Here is an 11,698-nt window from a genome sequence, read left to right as displayed (position 1 = left end):
ATTCACAGGCTTCTGCCCAGATACAGGCTTTTGCCCAGCAACAGGCTTTTGCCCATTCACCTGCTTCTGCCCAGCTACAGGCTTCTGCCCAGCTACAGGCTTCTGCCCATTCACAGGCTTCTGCCCAGCTACAGGCTTCTGCCCATTCACAGGCTTCTGTCCATTTACAGGCTTCTGCCCAGCTAGAGGCTTCTGCCCATTCACAGGCTTCTGCCCAGCTACAGGCTTCTGCCCAGCAACAGGCTTCTGCCCAGCAACAGGCTTCTGCCCATTCACAGGCTTCTGCCCAGCTACAGGCTTCTGCACAGCTACAGGCTTCTGCCCATTCACAGGCTTCTGCCCAGGTACAGGCTTCTGTCCATTCACAGGCTTCTGCCCAGCTACAGGCTTCTGCCCAGCTACAGGCTTCTGGCCAGCTACAGGCTTCTGCCCATTCACAGGCTTCTGCCCAGCTACAGTTTTCTGCCCAGGTACAGGCTTCTGTCCATTCACAGGCTTCTGCCCACCTACAGGCATCTGCCCAGCTACAGGCTTCTGCCCATTCACAGGCTTCTGCCCAGCTACAGGCTTCTGCCCATTCACAGGCTTCTGCCCAGCTACAGGCTTCTGCCCAGCTACAGGCTTCTGCGCATTCACAGGCTTCTGCCCATTCACAGGCTTCTAGCCGGCTACAGGCTTTTGCCCATTCACAGGCTTCTGGCCAGGTACAGGCTTCTGCCCATTCACAGGCTTCTGGCCAGGTACAGGCTTCTGCCCATTCACAGGCTTCTGCCCAGTCACAGGTATCTGCCCAGCTACAGGCTTCTGACCATTCACAGGCTTCTGCCCATTCACAGGCTTCTGCCCAGCTACAGGCTTTTACCCAGCAACAGGCTTTTGCCCATTCACCGGCTTCTGCCCAGCTACAGGCTTCTGCCCAGCTACAGGCTTCTGCCCATTCACAGGCTTCTGCCCAGCTACAGGCTTCTGCCCAGCTACATGCTTCTGCCCATTCACAGGCTTCTGTCCATTTACAGGCTTCTGCCCAGCTAGAGGCTTCTGCCCATTCACAGGCTTCTGCCCAGCTACAGGCTTCTGCCCATTCACAGGCTTCTGCCCAGCTACAGTTTTCTGCCCAGGTACAGGCTTCTGTCCATTCACAGGCTTCTGCCCAGCTACAGGCTTCTGCCCAGCTACAGGCTTCTGCCCATTCACAGGCTTCTGCCCAGCTATAGGCTTCTGCCCAGCTACAGGCTTCTGCCCAGCTACAGGCTTTTTTCCCAGCAACAGGCTTTTGCCCATTCACCGGCTTCTGCCCAGCTACAGGCTTCTGCCCAGATACAGGCTTCTGCCAATTCACAGGCTTCTGCCCAGCTACAGGCTTCTGCCCAGCTACAGGCTTCTGTCCATTTACAGGCTTCTGTACATTTACAGGCTTCTGACAAGCTACAAGCTTCTGCCCAGCTACAGGCTTCTGCCCATTCACCGGCTTCTGACCATTCACAGGTTTCTGCCCATTCACAGGCTTCTGACAAGCTACAAGCTTCTGCCCAGCTACAGGCTTCTGCCCATTCACAGGCTTCTGCCCAGCTACAGGCTTCTGCCCATTCACAGGCTTCTGCCCATTCACAGGCTTCTGCACAGCTACAGGCTTCTGCACAGCTACAGGCTTTTGCCCATTCACAGGCTTCTGCCCAGATACAGGCTTCTGTCCATTCACAGGCTTCTGCCCAGCTACAGGCTTCTGCCCAGCTACAGGCTTTTGCCCATTCACAGGCTTCTGGCCAGGTACAGGCTTCTGCCCATTCACAGGCTTCTGCCCAGCTACAGGCTTTTGCCCAGCAACAGGCTTTTGCCCATTAACCGGCTTCTGCCCAAATAAAGGCTTCTGCCCAGCTACAGGCTTCTGCCCATTCACAGGCTTCTGCCCAGTCACAGGTATCTGCCCAGCTACAGGCTTCTGACCATTCACAGGCTTCTGCCCATTCACAGGCTTCTGCCCAGCTACAGGCTTTTGCCCAGCAACAGGCTTTTGCCCATTCACCGGCTTCTGCCTAGCTACAGGCTTCTGCCCAGCTACAGGCTTCTGCCCATTCACAGGCTTCTGCCCAGCTACTTGCTTCTGCCCATTCACAGGCTTTTGCCCAGCTACAGGCTTCTGCCCATTCACAGGCTTCTGCCCATTCACAGGTTTCTGTCCAGCTACAGGCTTCTGACCATTCACAGGCTTCTGCCCATTCACAGGCTTCTGCCCAGCTACAGGCTTTTTTTCCCAGCAACAGGCTTTTGCCCATTCACCGGCTTCTGCCCAGCTACAGGCTTCTGCCCAGCTACAGGCTTCTGTCCATTTACAGGCTTCTGTCTATTTACAGGCTTCTGATAAGCTACAAGCTTCTGCCCAGCTACAGGCTTCTGCCCATTCACAGGCTTCTGCCCAGCTACAGGCTTCTGCCCATTCACAGGCTTCTGCCCATTCACAGGCTTCTGCGCAGCTACAGGCTTCTGCACAGCTACAGGCTTCTGCCCATTCACAGGCTTCTGCCCAGGTACAGGCTTCTGCCCATTCACAGGCTTCTGCCCAGCTACAGGCTTCTGCCCATTCACAGGCTTCTGCCCAATTAAAGTTTTCTGCCCAGGTACAGGCTTCTGTCCATTAACAGGCTTCTGCCCAGCTACAGGCTTCTGCCCAGCTACAGGCTTCTGCCCATTCACAGGCTTCTGCCCATTCACAGGCTTCTAGCCGGCTACAGGCTTTTGCCCATTCACAGGCTTCTGGCCAGGTACAGGCTTCTGCCCATTCACAGGCTTCTGGCCAGGTACAGGCTTCTGCCCATTCACAGGCTTCTGCCCAGTCACAGGTATCTGCCCAGCTACAGGCTTCTGACCATTCACAGGCTTCTGCCCATTCACAGGCTTCTGCCCAGCTACAGGCTTTTACCCAGCAACAGGCTTTTGCCCATTCACCGGCTTCTGCCCAGCTACAGGCTTCTGCCCAGCTACAGGCTTCTGCCCATTCACAGGCTTCTGCCCAGCTACAGGCTTCTACCCAGCTACAGGCTTCTGCCCATTCACAGGCTTCTGTCCATTTACAGGCTTCTGCCCAGCTAGAGGCTTCTGCCCATTCACAGGCTTCTGCCCAGCTACAGGCTTCTGCCCATTCACAGGCTTCTGTCCAGCTACAGTTTTCTGCCCAGGTACAGGCTTCTGTCCATTCACAGGCTTCTGCACAGCTACAGGCTTCTGCCCAGCTACAGGCTTCTGTCCATTCACAGGCTTCTGCACAGCTACAGGCTTCTGCCCAGCTACAGGCTTCTGCCCATTCACAGGCTTCTGCCCAGCTATAGGCTTCTGCCCAGCTACAGGCTTCTGCCCATTCACAGGCTTCTGCCCAGCTACAGGCTTTTTTCCCAGCAACAGGCTTTTGCCCATTCACCGGCTTCTGCCCAGCTACAGGCTTCTGCCCAGATACAGGCTTCTGCCAATTCACAGGCTTCTGCCCAGCTACAGGCTTCTGCCCAGCTACAGGCTTCTGTCCATTTACAGGCTTCTGTACATTTACAGGCTTCTGACAAGCTACAAGCTTCTGCCCAGCTACAGGCTTCTGCCCATTCACCGTCTTCTGACCATTCACAGGTTTCTGCCCATTCACAGGCTTCTGACAAGCTACAAGCTTCTGCCCAGCTACAGGCTTCTGCCCATTCACAGGCTTCTGCCCAGCTACAGGCTTCTGCCGATTCACAGGCTTCTGCCCATTCACAGGCTTCTGCACAGCTACAGGCTTCTGCACAGCTACAGGCTTTTGCCCATTCACAGGCTTCTGCCCAGATACAGGCTTCTGTCCATTCACAGGCTTCTGCCCAGCTACAGGCTTCTGCCCATCTACAGGCTTTTGCCCATTCACAGGCTTCTGGCCAGGTACAGGCTTCTGCCCATTCACAGGCTTCTGCCCAGCTACAGGCTTTTGCCCAGCAACAGGCTTTTGCCCATTAACCGGCTTCTGCCCAGCTAAAGGCTTCTGCCCAGCTACAGGCTTCTGCCCATTCACAGGCTTCTGCCCAGTCACAGGTATCTGCCCAGCTACAGGCTTCTGACCATTCACAGGCTTCTGCCCATTCACAGGCTTCTGCCCAGCTACAGGCTTTTGCCCAGCAACAGGCTTTTGCCCATTCACCGGCTTCTGCCTAGCTACAGGCTTCTGCCCAGCTACAGGCTTCTGCCCATTCACAGGCTTCTGCCCAGCTACAGGCTTCTGCCCATTCACAGGCTTTTGCCCAGCTACAGGCTTCTGCCCATTCACAGGCTTCTGCCCATTCACAGGTTTCTGCCCAGCTACAGGCTTCTGACCATTCACAGGCTTCTGCCCATTCACAGGCTTCTGCCCAGCTACAGGCTTTTTTCCCAGCAACAGGCTTTTGCCCATTCACCGGCTTCTGCCCAGCTACAGGCTTCTGCCCAGCTACAGGCTTCTGTCCATTTACAGGCTTCTGTCTATTTACAGGCTTCTGACAAGCTACAAGCTTCTGCCCAGCTACAGGCTTCTGCCCATTCACAGGCTTCTGCCCAGCTACAGGCTTCTGCCCATTCACAGGCTTCTGCCCATTCACAGGCTTCTGCGCAGCTACAGGCTTCTGCACAGCTACAGGCTTCTGCCCATTCACAGGCTTCTGCCCAGGTACAGGCTTCTGCCCATTCACAGGCTTCTGCCCAGCTACAGGCTTCTGCCCATTCACAGGCTTCTGCCCAATTAAAGTTTTCTGCCCAGGTACAGGATTCTGTCCATTCACAGGCTTCTGCCCAGCTACAGGCTTCTGCCCAGCTACAGGCTTCTGCCCATTCACAGGCTTCTGCCCAGTCACAGGTATCTGCCCAGCTACAGGCTTCAGACCATTCACAGGCTTCTGCCCATTCACAGGCTTCTGCCCAGGTACAGGTTTCTGCCCATTCACAGGCTTCTGCTCAGCTACAGGCTTCTGCCCATTCACAGGCTCCTGGCCAGGTACAGGCTTCTGCCCATTCACAGGTTTCTGCCCAGCTACAGGCTTCTGACCATTCACAGGCTTCTGCCCATTCACAGGCTTCTGCCCAGCTACAGGCTTTTGCCCAGCAACAGGCTTTTGCCCATTCACCGGCTTCTGCCCAGCTACAGGCTTCTGCCCAGCTACAGGCTTCTGCCAATTCACAGGCTTCTGCCCAGCTACAGGCTTCTGCCCAGCTACAGGCTTCTGTCCATTTACAGGCTTCTGTCCATTTACAGGCTTCTGACCAGCTACAAGCTTCTGCCCAGCTACAGGCTTCTGCCCATTCACAGGCTTCTGCCCAGCTACAGGCTTCTGCACAGCTACAGGCTTCTGCCCATTCACAGGCTTCTGCCCAGCTACAGGCTTCTGCCCATTCACAGGCTTCTGCCCATTCACAGGTTTCTGCCCAGCTACAGGCTTCTGACCATTCATAGGCTTCTGCCCATTCACAGGCTTCTGCCCAGCTACAGGCTTTTTTCCCAGCAACAGGCTTTTGCCCATTCACCGGCTTCTGCCCAGCTACAGGCTTCTGCCCAGCTACAGGCTTCTGCCAATTCACAGGCTTCTGCCCAGCTACAGGCTTCTGTCCATTTACAGGCTTCTGTCCATTTACAGGCTTCTGTCCATTTACAGGCTTCTGACAAGCTACAAGCTTCTGCCCAGCTACAAGCTTCTGCCCATTCACAGGCTTCTGCCCATTCACAGGCTTCTGCACAGCTACAAGCTTCTGCCCAGCTACAGGCTTCTGCCCATTCACAGGCTTCTGCCCATTCACAGGTTTCTGCCCAGCTACAGGCTTCTGCCCATTCAGAGGCTTCTGCCCATTCACAGGTTTCTGCCCAGCTACAGGCTTCTGCCCATTCACAGGCTTCTGCCCAGCTACAGGCTTCTGCACAGCTACAGGCTTCTACCCATTCACAGGCTTCTGCCCAGGTACAGGCTTCTGAAAAGCTATAAGCTTCTGCCCAGCTACAGGCTTCTGCCCATTCACAGGCTTCTGCCCAGTTACAGGCTTCTGCCCATTCACAGGCTTCTGCCCATTCACAGGTTTCTGCCCAGCTACAGGCTTCTGCCCATTCACAGGCTTCTGCCCATTCACAGGTTTCTGCCCAGCTACAGGCTTCTGCCCATTCACAGGCTTCTGCCCAGCTACAGGCTTCTGCACAGCTACAGGCTTCTGCCCATTCACAGGCTTCTGCCCAGGTACAGGCTTCTGCCCATTCACAGGCTTCTGCTCAGCTACAGGCTTCTGCCCATTCACAGGCTTCTGCCCAGCTACAGGCTTCTGCCCATTCACAGGCTTCTGCCCAGCTACAGGCTTCTGCCCATTCACAGGCTTCTGTCCATTTACAGGCTTCTGCCCAGCTAGAGGCTTCTGCCCATTCACAGGCTTCTGCCCAGCTACAGGCTTCTGCCCAGCTACAGGCTTCTGCCCATTCACAGGCTTCTGCCCAGCTACAGGCTTCTGCCCATTCACAGGCTTCTGCCCAGCTACAGGCTTCTGCCCAGCTACAGGCTTCTGCCCATTCACAGGCTTCTGCCCATTCACAGGCTTCTGCCCAGCTACAGGCTTTTGCCCATTCACAGGCTTCTGGCCAGGTACAGGCTTCTGCCCATTCACAGGCTTCTGGCCAGGTTCAGGCTTCTGCCCATTCACAGGCTTCTGCCCATTTACAGGTTTTTGCCCAGCTACAGGCTTCTACCCATTCATAGGCTTCTGCCCAGGTACAGGCTTCTGTCCATTCACAGGCTTCTGCCCAGCTACAGGCTTCTGCCCAGCTACAGGCTTCTGCCCATTCACAGGCTTCTGCCCAGCTACAGGCTTCTACCCAGCTACAGGCTTCTGCCCATTCACAGGCTTCTGCACTGCTACAGTTTTCTGCCCAGGTACAGGCTTCTGTCCATTCACAGGCTTCTGCCCACCTACAGGCTTCTGCCCAGGTACAGGCTTCTGCCCATTCACAGGCTTCTGCCCAGCTACAGGCTTCTGCCCATTCACAGGCTTCTGCCCAGCTACAGGCTTCTGCCCATTCACAGGCTTCTGCCCATTCACAGGCTTATGCCCAGCTTCAGGCTTTTGCCCATTCACAGGCTTCTGGCCAGGTACAGGCTTCTGCCCATTCACAGGCTTCTGCCCATTCACAGGCTTCTGCCCAGCTACAGGCTTCTGCACAGCTACAGGCTTCTTCCCGTTCACAGGCTTCTGCCCAGGTACAGGCTTCTGCCCATTCACAGGCTTCTGCTCAGCTACAGGCTTCTGCCCATTCACAGGCTTCTGCCCAGCTACAGTTTTCTGCCCAGCTACAGGCTTCTGCCCATTCACAGGCTTCTGCCCAGATACAGGCTTCTGCCCAGCTACAGGCTTCTGCCCATTCACAGGCTTCTGCCCATTCACAGGCTTCTGCCCAGCTACAGGCTTCTGCCCAGCTACAGGCTTCTGCCCATTCACAGGCTTCTGCCCAGCTACAGGCTTCTGCCCATTCACAGGCTTCTGCCCATTCACAGGCTTCTGCCCAGCTACAGGCTTTTGCCCATTCACAGGCTTCTGGCCAGGTACAGGCTTCTGTCCATTCACAGGCTTCTGGCCAGGTACAGGCTTCTGCCCATTCACAGGCTTCTGCACAGTCACAGGTATCTGCCCAGCTACAGGCTTCTGACCATTCACAGGCTTCTGCCCATTCGCAGGCTTCTGCCCAGCTACAGGCTTTTGCCCAGCAACAGGCTTTTGCCCATTCACCGGCTTCTGCCCAGCTACAGGCTTCTGCCCATTCACAGGCTTCTGCCCAGCTACAGGCTTCTGCCCAGCTACAGGCTTCTGCCCATTCACAGGCTTCTGTCCATTTACAGGCTTCTGCCCAGCTAGAGGCTTCTGCCCATTCACAGGCTTCTGCCCAGCTACAGGCTTCTGCCCAGCTACAGGCTTCTGCCCATTCACAGGCTTCTGCCCATTCACAGGCTTCTGCCCAGCTACAGGCTTCTGCACAGCTACAGGCTTCTGCCCATTCATAGGCTTCTGCCCAGCTACAGGCTTCTGTCCATTCACAGGCTTCTGCCCAGCAACAGGCTTCTGCCCAGCTACAGGCTTCTGTCCATTCACAGGCTTCTGCCCACCTACAGGCTTCTGCCCAGCTACAGGCTTCTGCCCATTCACAGGCTTCTGCCCAGCTACAGGCTTCTGCCCATTCACAGGCTTCTGCCCAGCTACAGGCTTCTGCCCAGCTACAGGCTTCTGCCCATTCACAGAATTCTGCCCATTCACAGGTTTCTGCCCAGCTACAGGCTTCTGCCCATTCACAGGCTTCTGCCCAGCTACAGGCTTCTGCACAGCTACAGGCTTCTGCCCATTCACAGGCTTCTGCCCAGGTACAGGCTTCTGCCCATTCACAGGCTTCTGCTCAGCTACAGGCTTCTGCCCATTCACAGGCTTCTGCCCAGCTACAGGCTTCTGCCCATTCACAGGCTTCTGCCCAGGTACAGGCTTCTGCCCATTCACAGGCTTCTGCTCAGCTACAGGCTTCTGCCCATTCACAGGCTTCTGCCCAGCTACAGGCTTCTGCCCATTCACAGGCTTCTGCCCAGCTACAGGCTTCTGCCCATTCACAGGCTTCTGTCCATTTACAGGCTTCTGCCCAGCTAGAGGCTTCTGCCCATTCACAGGCTTCTGCCCAGCTACAGGCTTCTGCCCAGCTACAGGCTTCTGCCCATTCACAGGCTTCTGCCCAGCTACAGGCTTCTGCCCATTCACAGGCTTCTGCCCAGCTACAGGCTTCTGCCCAGCTACAGGCTTCTGCCCATTCACAGGCTTCTGCCCAGCTACAGGCTTCTGCCCAGCTACAGGCTTCTGCCCATTCACAGGCTTCTGCCCAGCTACAGGCTTCTGCACAGCTACAGGCTTCTGTCCATTTACAGGTTTCTGCCCATTCACAGGCTTCTGCCCAGCTACAGGCTTCTGCCCAGGTAAAGGCTTCTGCCCATTCACAGGCTTCTGCCCATTCACAGGCTTCTGCCCAGCTACAGGCTTTTGCCCATTCACAGGCTTCTGGCCAGGTACAGGCTTCTGCCCATTCACAGGCTTCTGGCCAGGTACAGGCTTCTGCCCATTCACGGGCTTCTGCCCATTCACATGTTTCTGCCCATCTACAGGCTTCTGACCATTCACAGGCTTCTGCCCATTCACAGGCTTCTGCCCAGCTACAGGCTTTTGCCCAGCAACAGGCTTTTGCCCATTCACCGGCTTCTGCCCAGCTACAGGCTTCTGCCAAGCTACAGGCTTCTGCCAATTCACAGGCTTCTGCCCAGCTACAGGCTTCTGCCCAGCTACAGGCTTCTGCCCAGGTAAAGGCTTCTTCCCATTCAAAGGCTTCTGCCCATTCACAGTCTTCTGCCCAGCTACAGGCTTTTGCCCATTCACAGGCTTCTGCCCATTCACAGGTTTCTGCCCAGCTACAGGCTTTTGCCCAGCAACAGGCTTTTGCCCATTCACCGGCTTCTACCCAGCTACAGGCTTCTGCCCAGCTACAGGCTTCTGCCAATTCACAGGCTTCTGCCCAGCTACAGGCTTCTGCCCAGCTACAGGCTTCTGTCCATTTACAGGCTTCTGTCCATTTACAGGCTTCTGACCAGCTACAAGCTTCTGCCCAGCTACAGGCTTCTGCCCATTCACAGGCTTCTGCCCAGCTACAGGCTTCTGCCCATTCACAGGCTTCTGTCCATTCACAGGCTTCTGCCCAGCTACAGGCTTCTGCACAGCTAAAGGCTTCTGCCCATTCACAGGCTTCTGCCCAGGTACAGGCTTCTGCCCATTCACAGGCTTCTGCCCAGCTACAGGCTTCTGCCCATTCACAGGCTTCTGCCCATTCACAGGTTTCTGCCCAGCTACAGGCTTTTGACCATTCACAGGCTTCTGCCCATTCACAGGCTTCTGCCCAGCTACAGGCTTTTTTCCCAGCAACAGGCTTTTGCCCATTCACCGGCTTCTGCACAGCTACAGGCTTCTGCCCAGCTACAGGCTTCTGCCAATTCACAGGCTTCTGCGCAGCTACAGGCTTCTGTCCATTTACAGGCTTCTGTCCATTTACAGGCTTCTGACAAGCTACAAGCTTCTGCCCAGCTACAGGCTCCTGCCCATTCACAGGCTTCTGCCCAGCTACAGGCTTCTGCCCATTCACAGGCTTCTGCCCAGCTACAGGCTTCTGCCCAGCTACAGGCTTCTGCCCATTCACAGGCTTCTGCCCAGCTACAGTTTTCTGCCCAGGTACAGGCTTCTGTCCATTCACAGGCTTCTGCCCACCTACAGGCTTCTGCCCAGCTACAGGCTTCTGCCCATTCACAGTCTTCTGCCCAGCTACAGGCTTCTGCCCATTCACAGGCTTCTGCCCAGCTACAGGCTTCTGCCCAGCTACAGGCTTCTGCGCATTCACAGGCTTCTGCCCATTCACAGGCTTCTAGCCGGCTACAGGCTTTTGCCCATTCACAGGCTTCTGGCCAGGTACAGGCTTTTGCCCATTCACAGGCTTCTGGCGAGGTACAGGTTCTGCCCATTCACAGGCTTCTGGCCAGGTACAGGCTTCTGCCCATTCACAGGCTTCTGCCCATTCACATGTTTCTGCCCAGCTACAGGCTTCTGACCATTCACAGGCTTCTGCCCATTCACAGGCTTCTGCCCAGCTACAGGCTTTTGCCCAGCAACAGGCTTTTGCCCATTCACCGGCTTCTGCCCAGCTACAGGCTTCTGCCAAGCTACAGGCTTCTGCCAATTCACAGGCTTCTGCCCAGCTACAGGCTTCTGCCCAGCTACAGGCTTCTGCCCAGGTAAAGGCTTCTGCCCATTCACAGTCTTCTGCCCAGCTACAGGCTTTTGCCCATTCACAGGCTTCTGCCCATTCACAGGTTTCTGCCCAGCTACAGGCTTTTGCCCAGCAACAGGCTTTTGCCCATTCACCGGCTTCTACCCAGCTACAGGCTTCTGCCCAGCTACAGGCTTCTGCCAATTCACAGGCTTCTGCCCAGCTACAGGCTTCTGCCCAGCTACAGGCTTCTGTCCATTTACAGGCTTCTGTCCATTTACAGGCTTCTGACCAGCTACAAGCTTCTGCCCAGCTACAGGCTTCTGCCCATTCACAGGCTTCTGCCCAGCTACAGGCTTCTGCCCATTCACAGGCTTCTGCCCATTCACAGGCTTCTGCCCAGCTACAGGCTTCTGCACAGCTAAAGGTTTCTGCCCATTCACAGGCTTCTGCCCAGGTACAGGCTTCTGCCCATTCACAGGCTTCTGCCCAGCTACAGGCTTCTGCCCATTCACAGGCTTCTGCCCATTCACAGGTTTCTGCCCAGCTACAGGCTTCTGACCATTCACAGGCTTCTGCCCATTCACAGGCTTCTGCCCAGCTACAGGCTTTTTTCCCAGCAACAGGCTTTTGCCCATTCACCGGCTTCAGCCCAGCTACAGGCTTCTGCCCAGCTACAGGCTTCTGCCAATTCACAGGCTTCTGCCCAGCTACAGGCTTCTGCGCAGCTACAGGCTTCTGTCCATTTACAGGCTTCTGTCCATTTACAGGCTTCTGACAAGCTACAAGCTTCTGCCCAGCTACAGGCTTCTGCCCATTCACAGGCTTCTGCCCAGCTACAGGCTTCTGCCCATTCACAGGCTTCTGCCCAGCTACAGGCTTCTGCCCAGCTACAGGCTTCTGCCCATTCACAGG

The sequence above is a fragment of the Astyanax mexicanus genome, chromosome 14, assembly GCF_023375975.1.
Source record: "Astyanax mexicanus isolate ESR-SI-001 chromosome 14, AstMex3_surface, whole genome shotgun sequence".
Taxonomy (NCBI): Eukaryota; Metazoa; Chordata; class Actinopteri; order Characiformes; family Acestrorhamphidae; genus Astyanax; species Astyanax mexicanus.
Note: the sequence above shows the minus strand (reverse complement) of the source record.